This window comes from Mastacembelus armatus, chromosome 1, assembly GCF_900324485.2.
Source record: "Mastacembelus armatus chromosome 1, fMasArm1.2, whole genome shotgun sequence".
Lineage (NCBI taxonomy): Eukaryota > Metazoa > Chordata > Actinopteri > Synbranchiformes > Mastacembelidae > Mastacembelus > Mastacembelus armatus.
Window position 1 is genome coordinate 24,481,668 of NC_046633.1, and position 16,430 is coordinate 24,498,097.

At 41.7% G+C, this 16,430-nt stretch overlaps 1 protein-coding gene across 14 annotated transcripts in view; it reads left to right on the top strand.

Moving 5' to 3' along the window:
• nfixa (nuclear factor I/Xa) overlaps positions 1 to 16,430 on the top strand; it is a 108,425-nt gene that overhangs the window by 39,707 nt on the left and 52,288 nt on the right. The gene's annotated exons all lie outside the window — the stretch shown is intronic.

A 16,430-nucleotide genomic window follows, 5' to 3' on the forward strand; every position in this document is an offset into this window, starting at 1 on the left:
GCATTTTTTTGCAATGAGAGACAGATATCACAGTGTCCAATTAATAATTTTAATATGATTAATAGTAATTTATGATTTTGAATTACAGCCACCTTCTTTGTGTGGTAATTTATATTTCTACAAAATGAACATTATATTAATTAATGTCAGATATAAGGTTTCCAGATGTTTTATCATTTATATGTAGGTCCAGATGTGTTGAAATTAATTAGTTGAAATACATTATGAAAATGAAAATACATGTCATTTTAATTATTTAAAAAATGTAATAAATACTATTTTTCTATCATAATATTGACCTCCATGGAATAGTATTTATAATGCTTAGCAACTTTTTATTTTGTCTGAAGGAAAAAAGGGTGTTTTCCACACGCTGCTGAACTCTAATACCTACTGTTGAGATTTAATTACACATTGAAACACATTAACGATTGTCATATAAAAGTGGGTGTAGGCTAAGCTAAGTACGCAGTGATAAAAACTGCATTCTTTACTTAAGCTGTGTGGGTTTTTTATATATATATTTTTTTTCCGAAAAAAATCTAGAGAGAGTAAGAAAAGGGGAGAGAAAGGAGAGGAAGAAAAGAAAGAGGTTATTGAGAAAAGAGAGAGTCAGGAGCAGCGAGGGGGTGGTATTGTCTGTATTAATACTGTGTCTTCCCAGTGCCGGGTCTCTTTTCAGGCTTTTGTAGCGGCGCCAACCATGAAATGTGTCTGTCCCCAAAAACCATATACCCACTCAGGAGGGTTTCCCGACCTCAGAGGGACAGAGAGGAGGAGGAGGAGGAGCAGGAGAGAGAGCGCAGTGGCCAGTGCTCACTATCAGGCAGGCCAGCCAGAAGGGAGGGAGAGCCAGGGAACATGGCTTATTCACCGGACTGCACTCACAGTGAGGCCCTGGCATCGGCTGTGAGTCTGCCTAACAATGCTGTTCGACACCACACAGCCATAGTCAAGCTAGAATAAGAGTCAGTACTTTAAATCAAACGCACAATTTCTTTTCGTTTTGTTTTTCTTCCATTGTTCCCATAGTTACATTTTCTATAATAAGTGGTTTTGTAGCTGAATAAAAAGGTCAATACAGATTTAGAAAAAAATATAAATAAAAATAACCTCTTTTTTTTAATTTCATTTTGTACATGTGGGTTGAAGAATAAAGAAATTATTATGTGGGCAAGTATAACGCAGAAAAGAAGTCTGATGTTCAGAAAGTGAAAGGAGTTGTGAGAGGAGTTGTGTCGGCGGCCGTTTTGGCACAATGCTATCTCTCTATGGAAGACGCCAAATTTTCATACACAGTCCCTGCCAACCTCCTCCCTCTGATCCTCGCTTTCTTCTCCTTTTCTTCTCTTTCTTTCATTTGTTCCCCTTTTCTTTTATACCTCTTTAGGGTTCAAATGAATGCCCTCCCCTAGCCTCATTAGCACCCTGGACTTCTGTTTGCAGCAACAGAAAAATGTATAATAACTTGTAAGCACAAACATTTTAGCACTCAATAGGACCATTATCCTTGTTTTTTATGAAGGCCGTCATGGGGCTGTGAGCCTTGACTGAGATTTTTTTCGATTTAATTGTTTTCTTTCATTTAGTATGCAAAGCTGATCTGTTGATAGACTAGCATTCTGCCTGTTTCAGTGAAATCTTTAAATTTCATATTTGAGCACTCTGAATTTCTTGAGCTAAACTGTTTCTTAGAAGAAACCTTTCTACACTAGCTGCGAGGCTCGGCTGCAGTTTACTTTGTCTTGTTTTTGTACATTTATTTCATTTATTTTAGGGGATTTTCATCTGACCATTTATCAGGTTTGATCGCTTGTTTTTTCTTACCAGGTTGCGCATATCTGTCAGTTTGTCATGTCTTAGCTTTTTCACAGCAGGCCATTCGTCTGAGAGACAACCTTCATGAGGGCTCCATTTGGTGTTCGTTACACCGTGAGAAGGAGAGCAGTTTAAAGAAGACAGAAAGTGGGGTGTGGGGGGCGATTGAGAAGCAGAGCAGAATGCAGAGAATCAAATTTGGCATGCGTCTGTGTAAGTGAGTAAGCTTCAAATCAGTTTGGACACAGATCTAGGACACTAGACTGAGAGAAGAAAGCAGGATGAAACGGGATAGGGAACGACATGGGATTGGGGGGGTAGTGTGTATATGTGTATGTGCATTTAGCAGATATGGGGTATAGTTAAGTAGAGGATGAGATGGTGGGGGGTAGGTGGGTGAGGTTGAGGGGTGAGGAAGATGAGGGGTGTTTGGTAGAGTGTCCCTCAATGGCGACTTGAAAAACAGGCCGGTAAATGAATGGAGTGGCAGTAAACAAGGCTCGGCGCTTCATCAAAAGACTCCATTCATCTGTTAACAGGAGAGTCTCTTTTCTCTGAGGAGACAGAGAAAGGAACCCACTGACGCTGACGAGAGGACGGTGCTTGTTTAGATAACAGGATGAGTTTGGAGTGGAATGGCATTAGTATGTGTGTGTTTGTGTGTGTGTCTGTGTGTGAATGTGGAGGGGGTGGAGAGCAGGTGGGATGTGGACACAGTCTTAACGAGTGGAGTAAGGTGGGGATAGAGATAATGTGTTTTTGTTTGTTCTTTATCACTTGGTGGATTCAGGGAAGAATTGTTTTTTTGAGGGTTACAATTGCGGGACAGCCCAATGACAGCGTCTGTGTGTCATACAAAGTGGGGCAGGGGTGGCGTGCTTTTGGCAAAGCATATGTCTACGTACGCACATGCGTGCATGTGTGTGAGAGTGCATATGTCTCTGTCTGCCCATTACACGCACAGAGTGCTATGCTCTATTTTGCATGATTTACAGTCCTGTGAGCTAAGCAGCAGGTCTTTTTTTATGCGAGTTAGTTTGGAAGGAGCAGAGTCTTGGGGTCTCAGGGACACCGTGGTGAACTGGCTACAGTAAGGTGCTGTGATTTGCACTCTGCTTCAGCTGTTCATAGATCAGTTCATCAGCCTGTTGGCCAAGAGTGTCAGGTGTAAACTAAGTGCTAAAAAGCCCTTTTGCACATTTCTGTCATGCAAACTTTTAATGGATAGGTGATGACTGTTAATTTAATTATGCCAGCTTAGGATGAATGTTAACAATTCTTGCTTCTTTTTAGAGCTCTCTGATTATAGAAGTGGCCTTGCAGAGTAACCCATGATGTAAATCTGTCATTTTAACTTGAGTAGTCAGTTCAGTTCTAATGACAAAGTCGTGGAAGACCTATTACAGTCCTTTTGCTAAATGAATATTTTAAAGGCCATTTGTGTAAGTTCTCAGCAACATCCACAATGTGTTGGTGCCTGTATTTTATAGCTTATGAATAATGTGATTTTAATGTCTATTCATTATTATATTTGTCCATAGAGGTCTTTTTTATTTTTTTCCTTTACAAACGCAGATTGATTTTGATTTTTTTTTTTTTTTCCTGTTAGGTTGCCATAGCACTTAGTAACCCCCCCTTTCCTTCTCTCTAGCTTCAGTCTCAGTCTCACCCGAGTCCCCCTGCCCAGCCCACTGCCTGTTCCCCTCACGTTTATTGGACCCAAATTCGGCTGGCACCATGGCAACCAAGGCTCCCAGGGAACCTTGCCTGGGTAGAATCCAAGGTGCCTCCAGGGTGGCACTGGTTTTCACGTCAATGGGCTGCCGCTATGGCAGGTTTCTATGACAAGGGCTGCCTGGCTCTGGCCCTCCACACTGCAGTGAGAGTGCTAGTTTGCTAACCTCTGTTAACCTCTGTTACTAGCTAACATGTCCTGCCATATCCGGTGACATTAGCCACCTCTTCCACTGCTGCAGGTCTCAGCTACTGCAGCACGGGGGAAGCAGGGGAAGCGTTTCACCAGCACGCATATTGATGTGGCATGGCTGGGTGCCCAGTGCTGCCTCCCACATGAGAGAAAGCAGAAGAGAAAGACGAGAGAATGAGAAGGAGAAAGCCAGTATGGAAATGCTTTTTCTATGTGAACATATATGTTTTTTGAACAGTGTCTTTCTTCTGTGGTGTGTACATATTGGGCTGCACATATTTGGCCCTGTGGGTTTTGGTAAAACGTATATGATATTTAAATGCATGGTTGTGATCTGTTCAGCACTGTGCATCTGTTGAGGCAATACGGTTTTATGACTGATGCTAAATATTATCAGTAGATCCACAACGTGAACAAGATGAAATTCGTTCATAAGGGTTTAATGTTTTATTGTATTTTTCGACACAGTGCTTTTCTTTGCCTGAGTGTGTGTGAGTCAGAGTGCATGTCTTCCTGTGTGAAAGTGAATATATGATCATTTGCTTCACCCTGTTTAATGGGAAACAAAACAAAATGGTGACACACAGACTCATCATACTCAGTATGATGATTATGTAGTGTGATCTAGATTGTACGTTAAATAGAAAGGACACTTGTGGATGTTTATGTTTATTTGCGGTTCCTCCTGATACTGTGGAAACCATTGGGCACAATATCTCATTGCATGGATTGGCACCTGGTGCATCCACCCACCCTTCCACACATGCACACACATATGAAGTTGAAACCTGTGCAGTCTCAGGGTAGGCCAGTACAGCAGGCATCCATGTAGCACTCATTATCTCAGCTTTCTCCAGCTAGGCTTTCCTGCTGTGAGCATAGGAGGATGGAACTGAAGGGTCCCATTTAGAGCATCAACACACTAAGTTGTTTCAATTCCCTCTGCGCTGACAATTAACAGTCTGCACTTCAGCTGAAGTTGTGAGTAGCGTTGGCAGAATGGAGTTTTTTTGTTATATATGTTTTATAGTGCACCCTTTTGTGTGAGACGCTAACAGAGTTAGAATTACAGTCATACATACTGTAGGGAGCAGGTTGGCATGGCTCAGCAAGCTTCATTTTCCCATAAAAAAACTTAATACAGTAAATTATCAGAAGCTGAAAGTGCTACTTAACAATATGAATGAAATGAAAGAAGTGTGTGTGACTCATTTGTTCATATTGTCAGTGCAAAATGCAAATTAGGCAGCACTCCTTCAGCCAACAGACTGACTCGGTAGTGTAGCCTGACTAAAAGTCTGCTGTTCCCTGTACAATACATTCCAGATCTTAGCTGCACAGTGGGTGGGTAGGGCAACACATTGACTCTACAGGGAAAGAATGGATATCTCATCACCCTGCTTTCATAAACTATGAGTCAGATCCTGTCATTGGTCAAAGCCCAGTCACTGCTATAGTAAGTCTCCACACTTGATGAAAGTAGCGGAATAATTTTTCCCTGCGCTTGGTTTCCGAATGTTGAGGAAGTTTGTAAAAATGTATGCAAAATTTAAATCAGAAATCCATATTGTGAGCACCTCCCTGATAGTTTAGTCCAATCCACTTTTTACCACTGTATTTAATTTTTATTCTTTGAGGACAAAGCCTGCATTTCTTCTTCACTCCACAGTGAGTTCAGCTCATGGCAGAGAGAGAGTGGATTCGTCATGCAAGGCCTGAAACTAGACACAGAGTGTGATACCATGACATTGCTGGCGGCCATGTGCATATTCAGCACTGCCAGGTAGTGTAAAGAGGCCAGAGGTAGAAAGTTGAACAAATGGAGAAAAGTTTGAGACTGCGTAAACACGAGAATAGAGTATTATTAAGTTGCACCATATTTTCTGTAGTCTCTCTCCCCGACCTGAAATTGGGGGTTAGATCAAGGATAGTGACGGACTAATGAGCCCCCTTTCCTGCAATTACCCTCCTGCCTCCTATTCTCTGTGGCTCTCCCAGTTTCCCTCTCCCTCTCAATTTCTGTTTAGTCTTTTCATCTTGTTCTTTTTTGTTTTCAGCCTAATCATTCTATTTCCCTCTCTCTCCCTGTGTATTTTTTACTGCTTTCACCCTTTGAGAGAGTAGTGCTACATAAAGGTGGCACAAAAGCAACATGATGGTCAATTAACGGAATCTGGTCCTAATTTGTGGTAGATTGCTATCGTGGATCATCCGCTGGTTGTTAATAAATGCACACCCGTGCTTCCTCTCTATTTGTTACATGGGTTTTTATATGAATGGGGAGTTTTATTCTGTGTGTCTAGAACAATGTGTTTAAAACTCTTAAATTGTTTCTTTTTTCTTAATGGCTGAATTAGTTTCTCAGATTCCAGAGTTAATTTTTTATTATAGATAAGGAAGTTTGTTTTACTTCATACTGTACACGTCTGAGTCTTGGTTGTTGTTTTATTAGGAGTAAATTGTGTTGGAGACATATTCTTTCTTTTCAGTCATCCACTTTTCACTGTTCTAAAATTTTTCTTGAACACTGAAAAACGTTTATATATTTGTATTAGTATGTTTAACTGGAGGTGGGCATGATAAAGAACATAATTTCTTTTCCTTTCATGGTGTCTGGCTGCTGTTTGTGTTTAGTTTGGTTGCTAGCCTGCTCTGTCATCCTCCCTATTGCTCTCTGGCCAAGAAATGGAGCAGAATTGTCAAGGGTTTTGTTGCCCTTGGTGCTTTTATTGCTTTGATGGGACATATCTGTGGACTGAATCCCCCACACTCTTCACTGTTATAGCTTCTTTCCTTCCTAAAGCATAACGTACATAATTTAAGGTAAGCTAAATTACATTAAAGATAACAGCAGGGTATGTTAGAGGTGGTTGGTAATCCCCCAACCTTTATGTGGCCTTGGACATGACACTGAATCTCTATCAGAGGTACTTCTTTGTAACCAGCCCTGACCCCTGACCCCTGACTCTACTAAGCATGGCAATTAGTAAAGAATTTTTACAGGGGATCAATGAAGTAACACATTATCAGTAACACCTAGCCTTATGCCATGTCCTTTGATGGTAAATATCTTGCTCAGGTGCTAATGGGAAGCTGCCTCCTAACCTAGTGCCACCTGCTTTACATCTCCTTAGTGAAAGCCAAGTAAAAGTCACTCTGGATACTAAGTGCTTGCCTAGTCCACAGTGCTAACAAGTTCCAATTTAGGCTGATCCTTATAAATACAATGGGTCATGATCAGCCAAAAAACTGTCAAAGAGCTTCCCTCTGTGGCCTGGTGTTATTGCAGGGTCAGCCCAATGACAGCCTGAGGGAGAGCTGGATGAGCAAGAAGATGAATGAGTTGGTGAATTCTGACTGTATGTGACACATGTGTGGCTGTTGTTGATTAAAAGTTGTTGTTGTAATTGTGGGGCTTAAAATGCCAGGTGGTGGATGTGTCCCGCTAATCCCCTATCTAATTCTGAGGTCCAGGGGTGAAGCTCTTAATCCAAAACACACACACACATAAGCCCACTCATACCCTTGCAAATACGAACACACATAATACACATTCCCAGTTAAACAAAAATTCACAAAGTTTTGAAATTCCCAGAAAACTGTTCATTTATTTTCGAATGTTTCAAATTTAACTTCACCAGTTTGACCTTACCCACAGATGCACTTGTGGGGCTATCTGTTTGTTTTTCTTGGTGCACTAAGCGTCTGTGTGTGTGGAACAGCTTTAATTGATGGTGCATGCTGACCTCGTGTCTTATACCTCTACATGAAAACAAACAAGCCCGTAGGAGTGAGTGTGTGTGGTTGTTTGTCTTTGTGTGTCTATATGTGACCCTGTGATGGACTGGTGACCTGTCCAGGGTGTACCCCTTCCTTCCACCCAAAGAGACCTGGGAGACTCTTCAGCAGATCCCTGTGACCCTGGTTAAGGAATCAGCGGGTACAGAAAATGGATGGATGGAAAGCAAACAAAAAAAAATAACCCAGATCTTTTTGCTTTTTCCTCTCTTTCTCTCACCTTTGTTTTTATAAGTTTGCTGCTCCTCACTCAGTCCATATAAAGGTACACTTGAGATAGAGGGAAGTGTTACAGTGACAGGGAGATAAGAGGGTTGACTGACTGCTCCACCCTTTACCTCAGTTCACCCCTGCTCTGCTCCGCCAGTGTATGTGGGTCAACCACACACTGCACACAGATGATAGCTTCAGCATAACATGGGGAGGCTTCACTGGGGAGGGGAAGGTGGTGTCACTGCGTACAGGTGGTATCGGCCTTTTCTGCATCTCTTGGATTTTAGCATGTGATATCTTTGAACTTTTTAATAGTTTATCCAGTTTAGTTTATTGACTATCGTCTGAAGTTACATAGATTTATAGCCTTAAAAAAATGGGACGGACATTCTTTCCAACTTGCAGTGACAGTTTTGTTTGTACCTCCAAAGCCTATTGGTGGCATGTCTTGTGTTACTTTAATAATATAGTTTAAACTTCACCAGCTTTTCTCTCTGCCTTTGTGCCTTCTGCCTCTCAGTGGCAGGTGTGGTGGCCATGTGTTATAAGTATGTGTAGTAGTTTTGTAGCTCAAGCTAAGAGGAGGGAGGGAGGCATGCAGGGAGGGAGGAGGAACCGCCTTGCCCCAGGCTTAGGGTCATCCCAGGTGAAGTGTCTCTCTGGGCATGTGGGCATGGCTTCACAGAGGAGAGGGAGGAGTCAAATGGGGAGGCTGCTGACATATAATATGATAGAAAGCTTGTTATAGGAGGAGAGATCAGGAAAGCAGCCAATAACCAATCCAATACGATACTGGGAAAGATTAGATTAAATCTTTTAACATATACAGTTATATTTTTTATTTTGTGAGTATCATAATTGCAGTTGCAAGAACGGAAGTCTTCAGAAAGAGGCTAGACGATGGGCAATAACTCCTTCTGACCTCTGGCTGTAGTGTGGATGCAGAGGGAGCTCCTAATAAAGGAAAAATATGCATCTGAGTGATACATTCAGTGACCAGGAGAGTGTGAAATGTGAATTTTCACTGACAGCAGTGAGGTGTGTGTATGTGTGTTTCAGATTTGGAGCACTGAGAGAGGATGCCTCATCAGAGGATGTCAGGAAAAAGGAGAGCGTTGAGGAGAAACTTTTAGAGAGAAGGAAGGAGGGAAAATAAACCAAGGATAGTTGGGGGGGTGGATGACAGATATGAAAAGAGGACTCAGTGACAGATAAATAGGAAGGGAGGGAAGGAGGGAACAGAGAGAAAGAGTGCAGAGAGAGGAGGAAAGTAAGAGAGGGAGAGAGCTTCTCTCCAGGGCGGGTTTCCTGAGGTCACAGTACTGAATATCACAGAGGAATGTGGAATGCTGAACTGCTGCCAAGGCAAACACACCGGCCGCGCCACCACCGCCCCCAATGGCTGTCAAGGGCTGCTTTATATACACACAAAGACACACAAACTTGCAGTCATATATGTGCATGAGCATATATACTTTGCAGTCATATGAAATACCCAGTGCACACTGAGATCGGGTATACTGAACAGAGTACACATCTACATGCAGTTGTAGAAACATTTATGCTGTCAGCACCTGCAGAAGAAGTATTTTTTGTAATTGTAGTTGACAGCAAAGGACTGTGGTAATCAGAGCCCAAGTTTAGACGTCTTTTAACTGCTGGTCTCTGCAGTCATTATTACTCGACTGGGATATTCTTGTTCTCAGATGAGTGTTATTCAGAAATGTTTCTATTAATGTGAGTGTGTATTTGTGTGTGCTGAAGGAACATTATAATAGACCGTGACAGCATAGCTGAAATGCAGGGAGCTGTAAGTTATTACAGCTGTGGCGCACACACGCACTTATAGACATGCACGTGTACCTTACACAGAGACTGAGAATGACTCATTTACTGCAGGTTGGACAAACATGTTAAAACACACTCACACATGCACTAATCCACTAACTCGTACGCCATGCAGACACATGCTAAACTGGCGTTTGATGTTTTGTCAAGGACTTAGGTTATATCCGCCGCTGGCTAAAAATATATGCAGCAAAGATGTAGAGGAAAGATCACTGTTGGAGAATTCATTTCAAGCACAAAAGATGAAAACAGAGACAGATAAAGTGCTGTTGGCCAAAAAGCTCTTCCACGTTCATGTCAAAGTCAAACGAGGATTATTCTCAGCATTTGCAGTTGATTGAGTCAAGGAGATGCTGGAGTACAGATGTTCAAAATCAGGCAGGTTCATCAGAACGGGGAATGGGCTGTGCCACATAAGAAGGTGCACAGAGGAGATGTGGATGTGTGTGTATATGTGACCTAATGATTTACTTGTGTGTGCCTCCTCACAGGTGCCTATAAAAGTTAAAACAAATTGTCTCAATCCATGGCTGTTTTTCTAGGTGTTATAAATTTAGAGGCTGTGGCGTTTGTCTTTTTCCCCTCCTGCGCCACCCTCCCTCTATCTTGGAGCATGCCAGGATCAGAGGTCATAACAAGTGAGTCACTCCACTGTTCTTTGATGTGGTCCACCGCACACGTGCTCATGCACAAACACACACACACACACACGTACACAGTTTGTACATCTGTCTTTGTGAGGACACTCACTGACATAATGTTTTCCCAAGCCCCTTACCCTAACCTTAACCATCACCACCAAATGCCTAACTCCAGCCTTTAGCATGATCCTAATCTAAAACTAATTCTAACCTGAACCATAAAACCAAGTCTTAACCCTCAAACAGCCTTTTTTTAATTTGTGTCAGAAAGTTAGGACCAGCAACAGTGTGTTCCCTCTCATGGTATAAAACTCAAAAAACTAATGTACTAAATGTACTAAATGTACTAATGTACTAATGTACTAAAAAACTAAAAACTACAAAAAACTAATTATACTAATGTATAGACATACAATTACACAGAGGTCAAGTCAAGACAAACAGCACTCGCACTTAGGAGGTTGTGCTTTGCTCTCTCTCTTAAGGCGCTGACAACCCAGGAGACAAAACAAGGCTAGGGTTTTGCTGTACTAGTCTCTGTACTTTGATGTGCTCTCATGTTTGCCACATGCACATTAGCAGGTTTTGACAACAGCCCCTTTAGCACAGGAAGAGGTACATCTGTACTATATGGGCGCACACAGTGTGTGTGTGTGTGTGTGTGCAGAAATACTGTAGCTATAAATTCAAATTAAAATTTTTATTTGTCACATACACAGTCATACACAGTATGATATTCAGTGAAATGCTTGCACAACTGCCCGTGACCTCAGTTAATGTACAAGGAAAGACAAAACGCTGTGTATTCACATAACAAATAATGAGACGTCCGACTTGTGGAAAATCCCTGCCTTGATATTCAAGTCATGCAGTCGTAGCATATCTGGAGCTTTACATCACGTTTTAAGGCTTTGAAACATAGAAAATGAGCTCTTACATTTGAAAATAACAATTATAACTTTTCCCCTAAACTAAAAATCGCTGAACAATGAACATATCAGTGAAAAGTTCAATCAGTGGAGTGTCTTCATTTGTGCAACAAGGCTTTCCTTTATTCGACCAGACATTATTTTGGACATAACAGGACAGACTATGTCAGGGGGCCTGTTGTTGGAGGATTCTGACCAGACTACTGTAAAAGTTTGATCACATGTTCATCATCCAAAAATCTAAAATGGAGTTTGTAAACTGGCAACATTTTGTCCTACAGGGACTATTTCCAACCAGAATTTATGTTTTGTTTGAGGCTGTCAGTCATTTTCTAAAAGTAGGCTGGTTCTGTGTGGATTTGTGTGCTTTTGTTCACACCACAGAAGTTTAAATGAGCTCATTTAATTTGCGCAAGTGTTTGTGTGCACACATATGTATTTGTTTATGTGGTTGCTCACACATGTACAGCCAGCATGCATGTGTGTGTTTTTCATTCTGTCCACACCCTGTCATCTCCCTGCTTTTCTCCCGCTGTCCCTCTGTTCTTCCCCTCCCTCATTCTTAAGTGTGCAGTTGGGAGAGGCAGGCCTGGAGTCAAAAGTGCAAGTGTGCCGCTTGGCTGATGAGTCACAGAGAAGCAGCTTTCCCCCCACTGTTTGTAAATATGTGGTTGCCCTAATTGAGCACAGCTTCAGTTCGCAACAACTTTCATTTCTCTCTTTTTTGTGTGTGTATGTGTGTGTGTGTGTGTGTGTGTGAGAGAGCGCATGGCAACAGCTGGAGCAGCGGGAGACACATGACACCGATACACACTGCTGTATAAAGAAGTCACTTATACAGCACAGTCACACATTAACAGAAGCACAGAGGTCTGCTACCACACACCTAGGAACAAATTGTTATTATGAGGTGAAGAATATAACATGTCTCTCTGCGTCTTTGTTTCTTCATCTTTCTGATACATGAGTGCTCACACATAAACACACACACACACGCACACATCAACTTTAACATCTCTCCATAATTACAGGCTGTGAGATCCCAGTCTAGAGGCTGTGGTTTGGCTGGCCCTCCTCTCCCTCCATTAAGACACTAAGCAGTGTCTGTCACTCAGCACTTGGACGGCTCCTCCCCAGAGGTGGCAGCAGGGGGCCAATAAATACACACTCTCGCTCTCACATGCACAGACACACAAGCACACGCCTTTCTCTCTCTCACTCACACACACACACGTAAAGGTGTTAGTGAGGGGCCACTAAATGTTTTCCCAGAGGGCTTTCTCTGGGTGGTGTTGGCATCACTACTGCCAACAACTACTACTAATCTCAGTCCGTTTTAACTTAGCTTGATACACATTGAAACTTTACATGCGTTCAGAAAGTGTCAACTAAATTACCTTAATGGCAATTTAACCAGTTGAATCTTATTTAACTGAAGTGCCAAGGGCTCTAAGATATATGGATTCCATGTCATCCTAATTGCTTTTCTTTGTCAGAAATAAATATTTACAGTTTCATCATCTTCTTCAGAGCTTTAAATAAAGTTTTAAAACTTCTGACGACTTCTAAATGTGAAATTGAGGCCAATGTAGTTAAATAAATCCCAAGTGCAGTCATCTGCTATTTTGACCTTGTGACCTACAACATGTCCATAACTAACCTGCCTATGTTATCACTGCAGACCCAGAAGTACACTTTGCTAGATTCATGTCCCCCAAAATGTTTCTTTTCTTAGCATCTCACAGACACAGACAGAATTTCACATTTAGGTCCTTAAATAGTTTTAATAGAACTAATTAGATTATGTCCTCCTTCACAACCCCAGAAGCACCTTGTACAGAATTAGGTTTTATTTGACCCTATTTTTACATCTCTACCTGTTTTTGTTTTTTTCGTGCAGTTCTGTTTTGACTTTCCTTAATGATCCTTGCTTTTCAGTAAACAAACGAGAAGATTTTCCCCAGATTTAAGCTTGTTGATGTCACCCCGTGCAAATCTAGAAGGTGGTCTGTGGTGGCAAATCCCATATAATTTCTCACAGTACCTTGATCTATAAACTTTGGCTTCACTGTCAGTCAAGCACTTATGGAAATATACTACCTTTTCTAAATGAACCGTGAAATCATCACCTTAGTTGTGCTTTCCCAGTTATCCATATTTTTAAGTAAGCTAAGTTTATTTGAGTTTGATGTTGTTTCTTAGGCTATAAAAAAAAAAAAACAATTAAATTGAATTAAATAAAAAGAATATTATTTATAACACTGACATTTCTGTGTGTCTGCTTTGATCAGGCATCCACACATACTGTACATATATGTAGTTGTTTTGTTTTGACTTCCTGACCTATCATGGCTCCAGTACATTAGCTTTCACCGTCACACCCTGATGTTACCAGTGTGTCTGAAGCAAAGCCATATTAGCATTAAGACTCCCTGCCCTGGCTCGGGTTTGGTAATGGCCGATTAATCGACTGGCAAGGGTATCAGAGCTCCCGTCGTTCCCAAAGCAGCTTAGCCTCTTCGTGGCACAGCCAGAACACCCCGTGACTGTGTGTCGCACATGCGTGTTTGTGTAGCATGATACTGTATATATCATCCCAAAGTACAAGACAGCCACTATTGTACCTTCTGTATATTACTGATAATTCCATTACATTTATAAGGAAAGCACTGTCTTAGTCTGCAGTATGATTAGTGGCAAATGATCGAAAAACAACACAGACAAAAGAGTTAGTGAGGGAAGCACACACAACTACGCAGACACCCTCATATAAGCACACGTGCACACAGCGGCTGCAACAGTAAACACAGTTCCTCCAATCCACTCAGGGATTACAAATCCACTTATACTGGGTCAGCTTGACTGTGTCAGCTGCAGATCCCACGCTGATCCTGCTGTCCTTCCACGCCAATTAATGTTGCACATTTGAGAGAACTGATATAGAAATTATGAATTTCTGAGTGTTTAGCTGCAGCGCATGAAGCATGTGTACGTGTGAGTAATACACTTACACGTACAGTATTGACTGCAGTGCATTGTGGCGAGCCTGCTTACTATATGTCTCGCAGATGTTGGGACCCAACAGGCTGAAGTTTTTCAGTTTAATATTCTGAGGGTTAGACTCAACAGCAATGGGCTATAAAGAGGACCAAATACAAGAACAGCAGCAAAGAGAAAAAGAGCAGATCTTTTGTGTCTGCCTACTTTTATAATGGACGAGTGAAATAGTACATCGTCTGAATGACTAATGACACATATGATATTGACTTTAATCACATCTGTTTATGTGATTTCATCTCGCTCCATTCCCATTGGACCTCCCCTAGTTCTTGGAATGGGCTTCAGCCTGGCCTGCCAAAAATAATCGCTTGTTTGCTGCTATTTACTTAAATCTGTCAAAGAGGCTCTGTTGGAGCCCATGCTGTTATGGTTCTCTTTTCTGCTCCCTGTGTATGTGAGTCTGCAGAGTACACAAGGACATGCCAGTGTGTGTAATGTTCTATACTATTCTCTCAGTTGTGTGTGAGAGTCAGATGTATCTCAGCTTCCTTAGCCAGTGGATATCTCTCATTTACCCACACACAGACAGACACATAACCATAGGCAGTCAGCTAGAGAGTGTGAGACGCCTCAGTATCTCTCAGTGAGTAGAAACCTGGCAGAGGCAGTGCATTTATTTCAGCGTCTCTCTGTGTGAGACCAGAGGCCTGTGAAAAAAATACACCCTCAGAATATAACACACACATATACATAGCCCCACAGAGAAGTGAAGAAGTGTCAGACAGAGGTGTCGGGGGGGGGGGGGGGGGGGGGGGGGGGGTCTGTGTAGTTTGGATGTTTGCCTTTGTCAGATGAACGATGTCATTTTTTCCTCCTACTTTATGAAAGATGAGGGAGGGGGAGTATAAATGGTCAAAGAGCATGCAAGGTGTAAGGATGCCAGGCAAATCTCAACTCACACCTTCCCTCCCTTTTTTTTCTTCATCATGTTTGCTTTCTTCATTCGCTGTCTCTGTCCCTTTTAATTTTTTCTCCTAACCTCATCTTTTCTCTTTCACTTTTGGGTCTGGAGGCATCACAGACCGCTCCCAGCTGGAACGGGGTCTGAAAGCATCCAGGGATATATCAGTTATTATTAAACCTGCTCTATGATTGCCAAATACCTCATCACTCATGTGTGCATGCGTACACACGCACACATGCACACACCACCTGGCAGAGTGAAGCAACCACTTTTCTCACAGAAGATAGACATTAAAAAAGAAGAACAAAAAATACCCTTCTGATTAGAAGTTGAGGGGATTGTCGTAAATCTCCCCCTGTGTGATAGTAAAATGGTAAACACATGTCAAAGCTGTCTTCTTGAGTGCAAAGCTCACAGAGCGCCTTTTTGGAAGTCTTCTGTGTCTGTTAGAATAATGATTGCACCACACCCAGCGGCCCCCAGTCTTTATCCTTATCCAAACTCTGACATTTACAATCACAAACTCATTAAATACCAATACTTGCTACTCTATGATGAAGACAGTGCAGGTTAGTGGGATTGTTTTAGAAGATCACACTGATTTTATATTAGTTTAGTCAAAACAAGCATGTGAATTGATGAAAGTGCATAATGAGCACTTGATTTATAGTAACCTACCCTACCAGTCATTTTTCAGTCTGTTTTATGCACTTGAGATAACTGGAAAGATTAATAAAACAGACCACAGATGTTCATATATGAAAAAATAACTCATACACTGGTTTGAAATACTGTAATTCAGTCCAGATCTGTCTGTTATGACCCTTTTCTGTTATAGGTTGTATTGCTTCCACCTCATCCTTCCACTACTCATGGTCAGGGCTGCACACACTCAGCGGAGTTGATCATAGCGACAGTTGTTTTTCTTCCTTCACAAGAAGCTGTTTACTACCATCCTTTCTTGAACAGGATGAAAAACATCTTTCACAGAACAGGATAATACGTCTGTCACGGCAGACATGAAGTTATGGTATCTGTTGTATCTTCTGAAGCATTTTCAGAGCATCATTATGCTCTGCTCTTGCTCTCCACATAATTACTTGACACACACAGGAAGCACATGTTGTTGTTGGTCAGGTGAGCAAATGGTTTTATGGTATGTTGAACATCATTGTTGTGTTTTAGCTTAAATCTAAGGAAATATTTCTGATCAGTTTTTGTTACCTTAAACAAGTTTGAACACATTAAGAACTAAGCTGTAAATTGCCCAAATGAATGTAGCCTCATCCTGG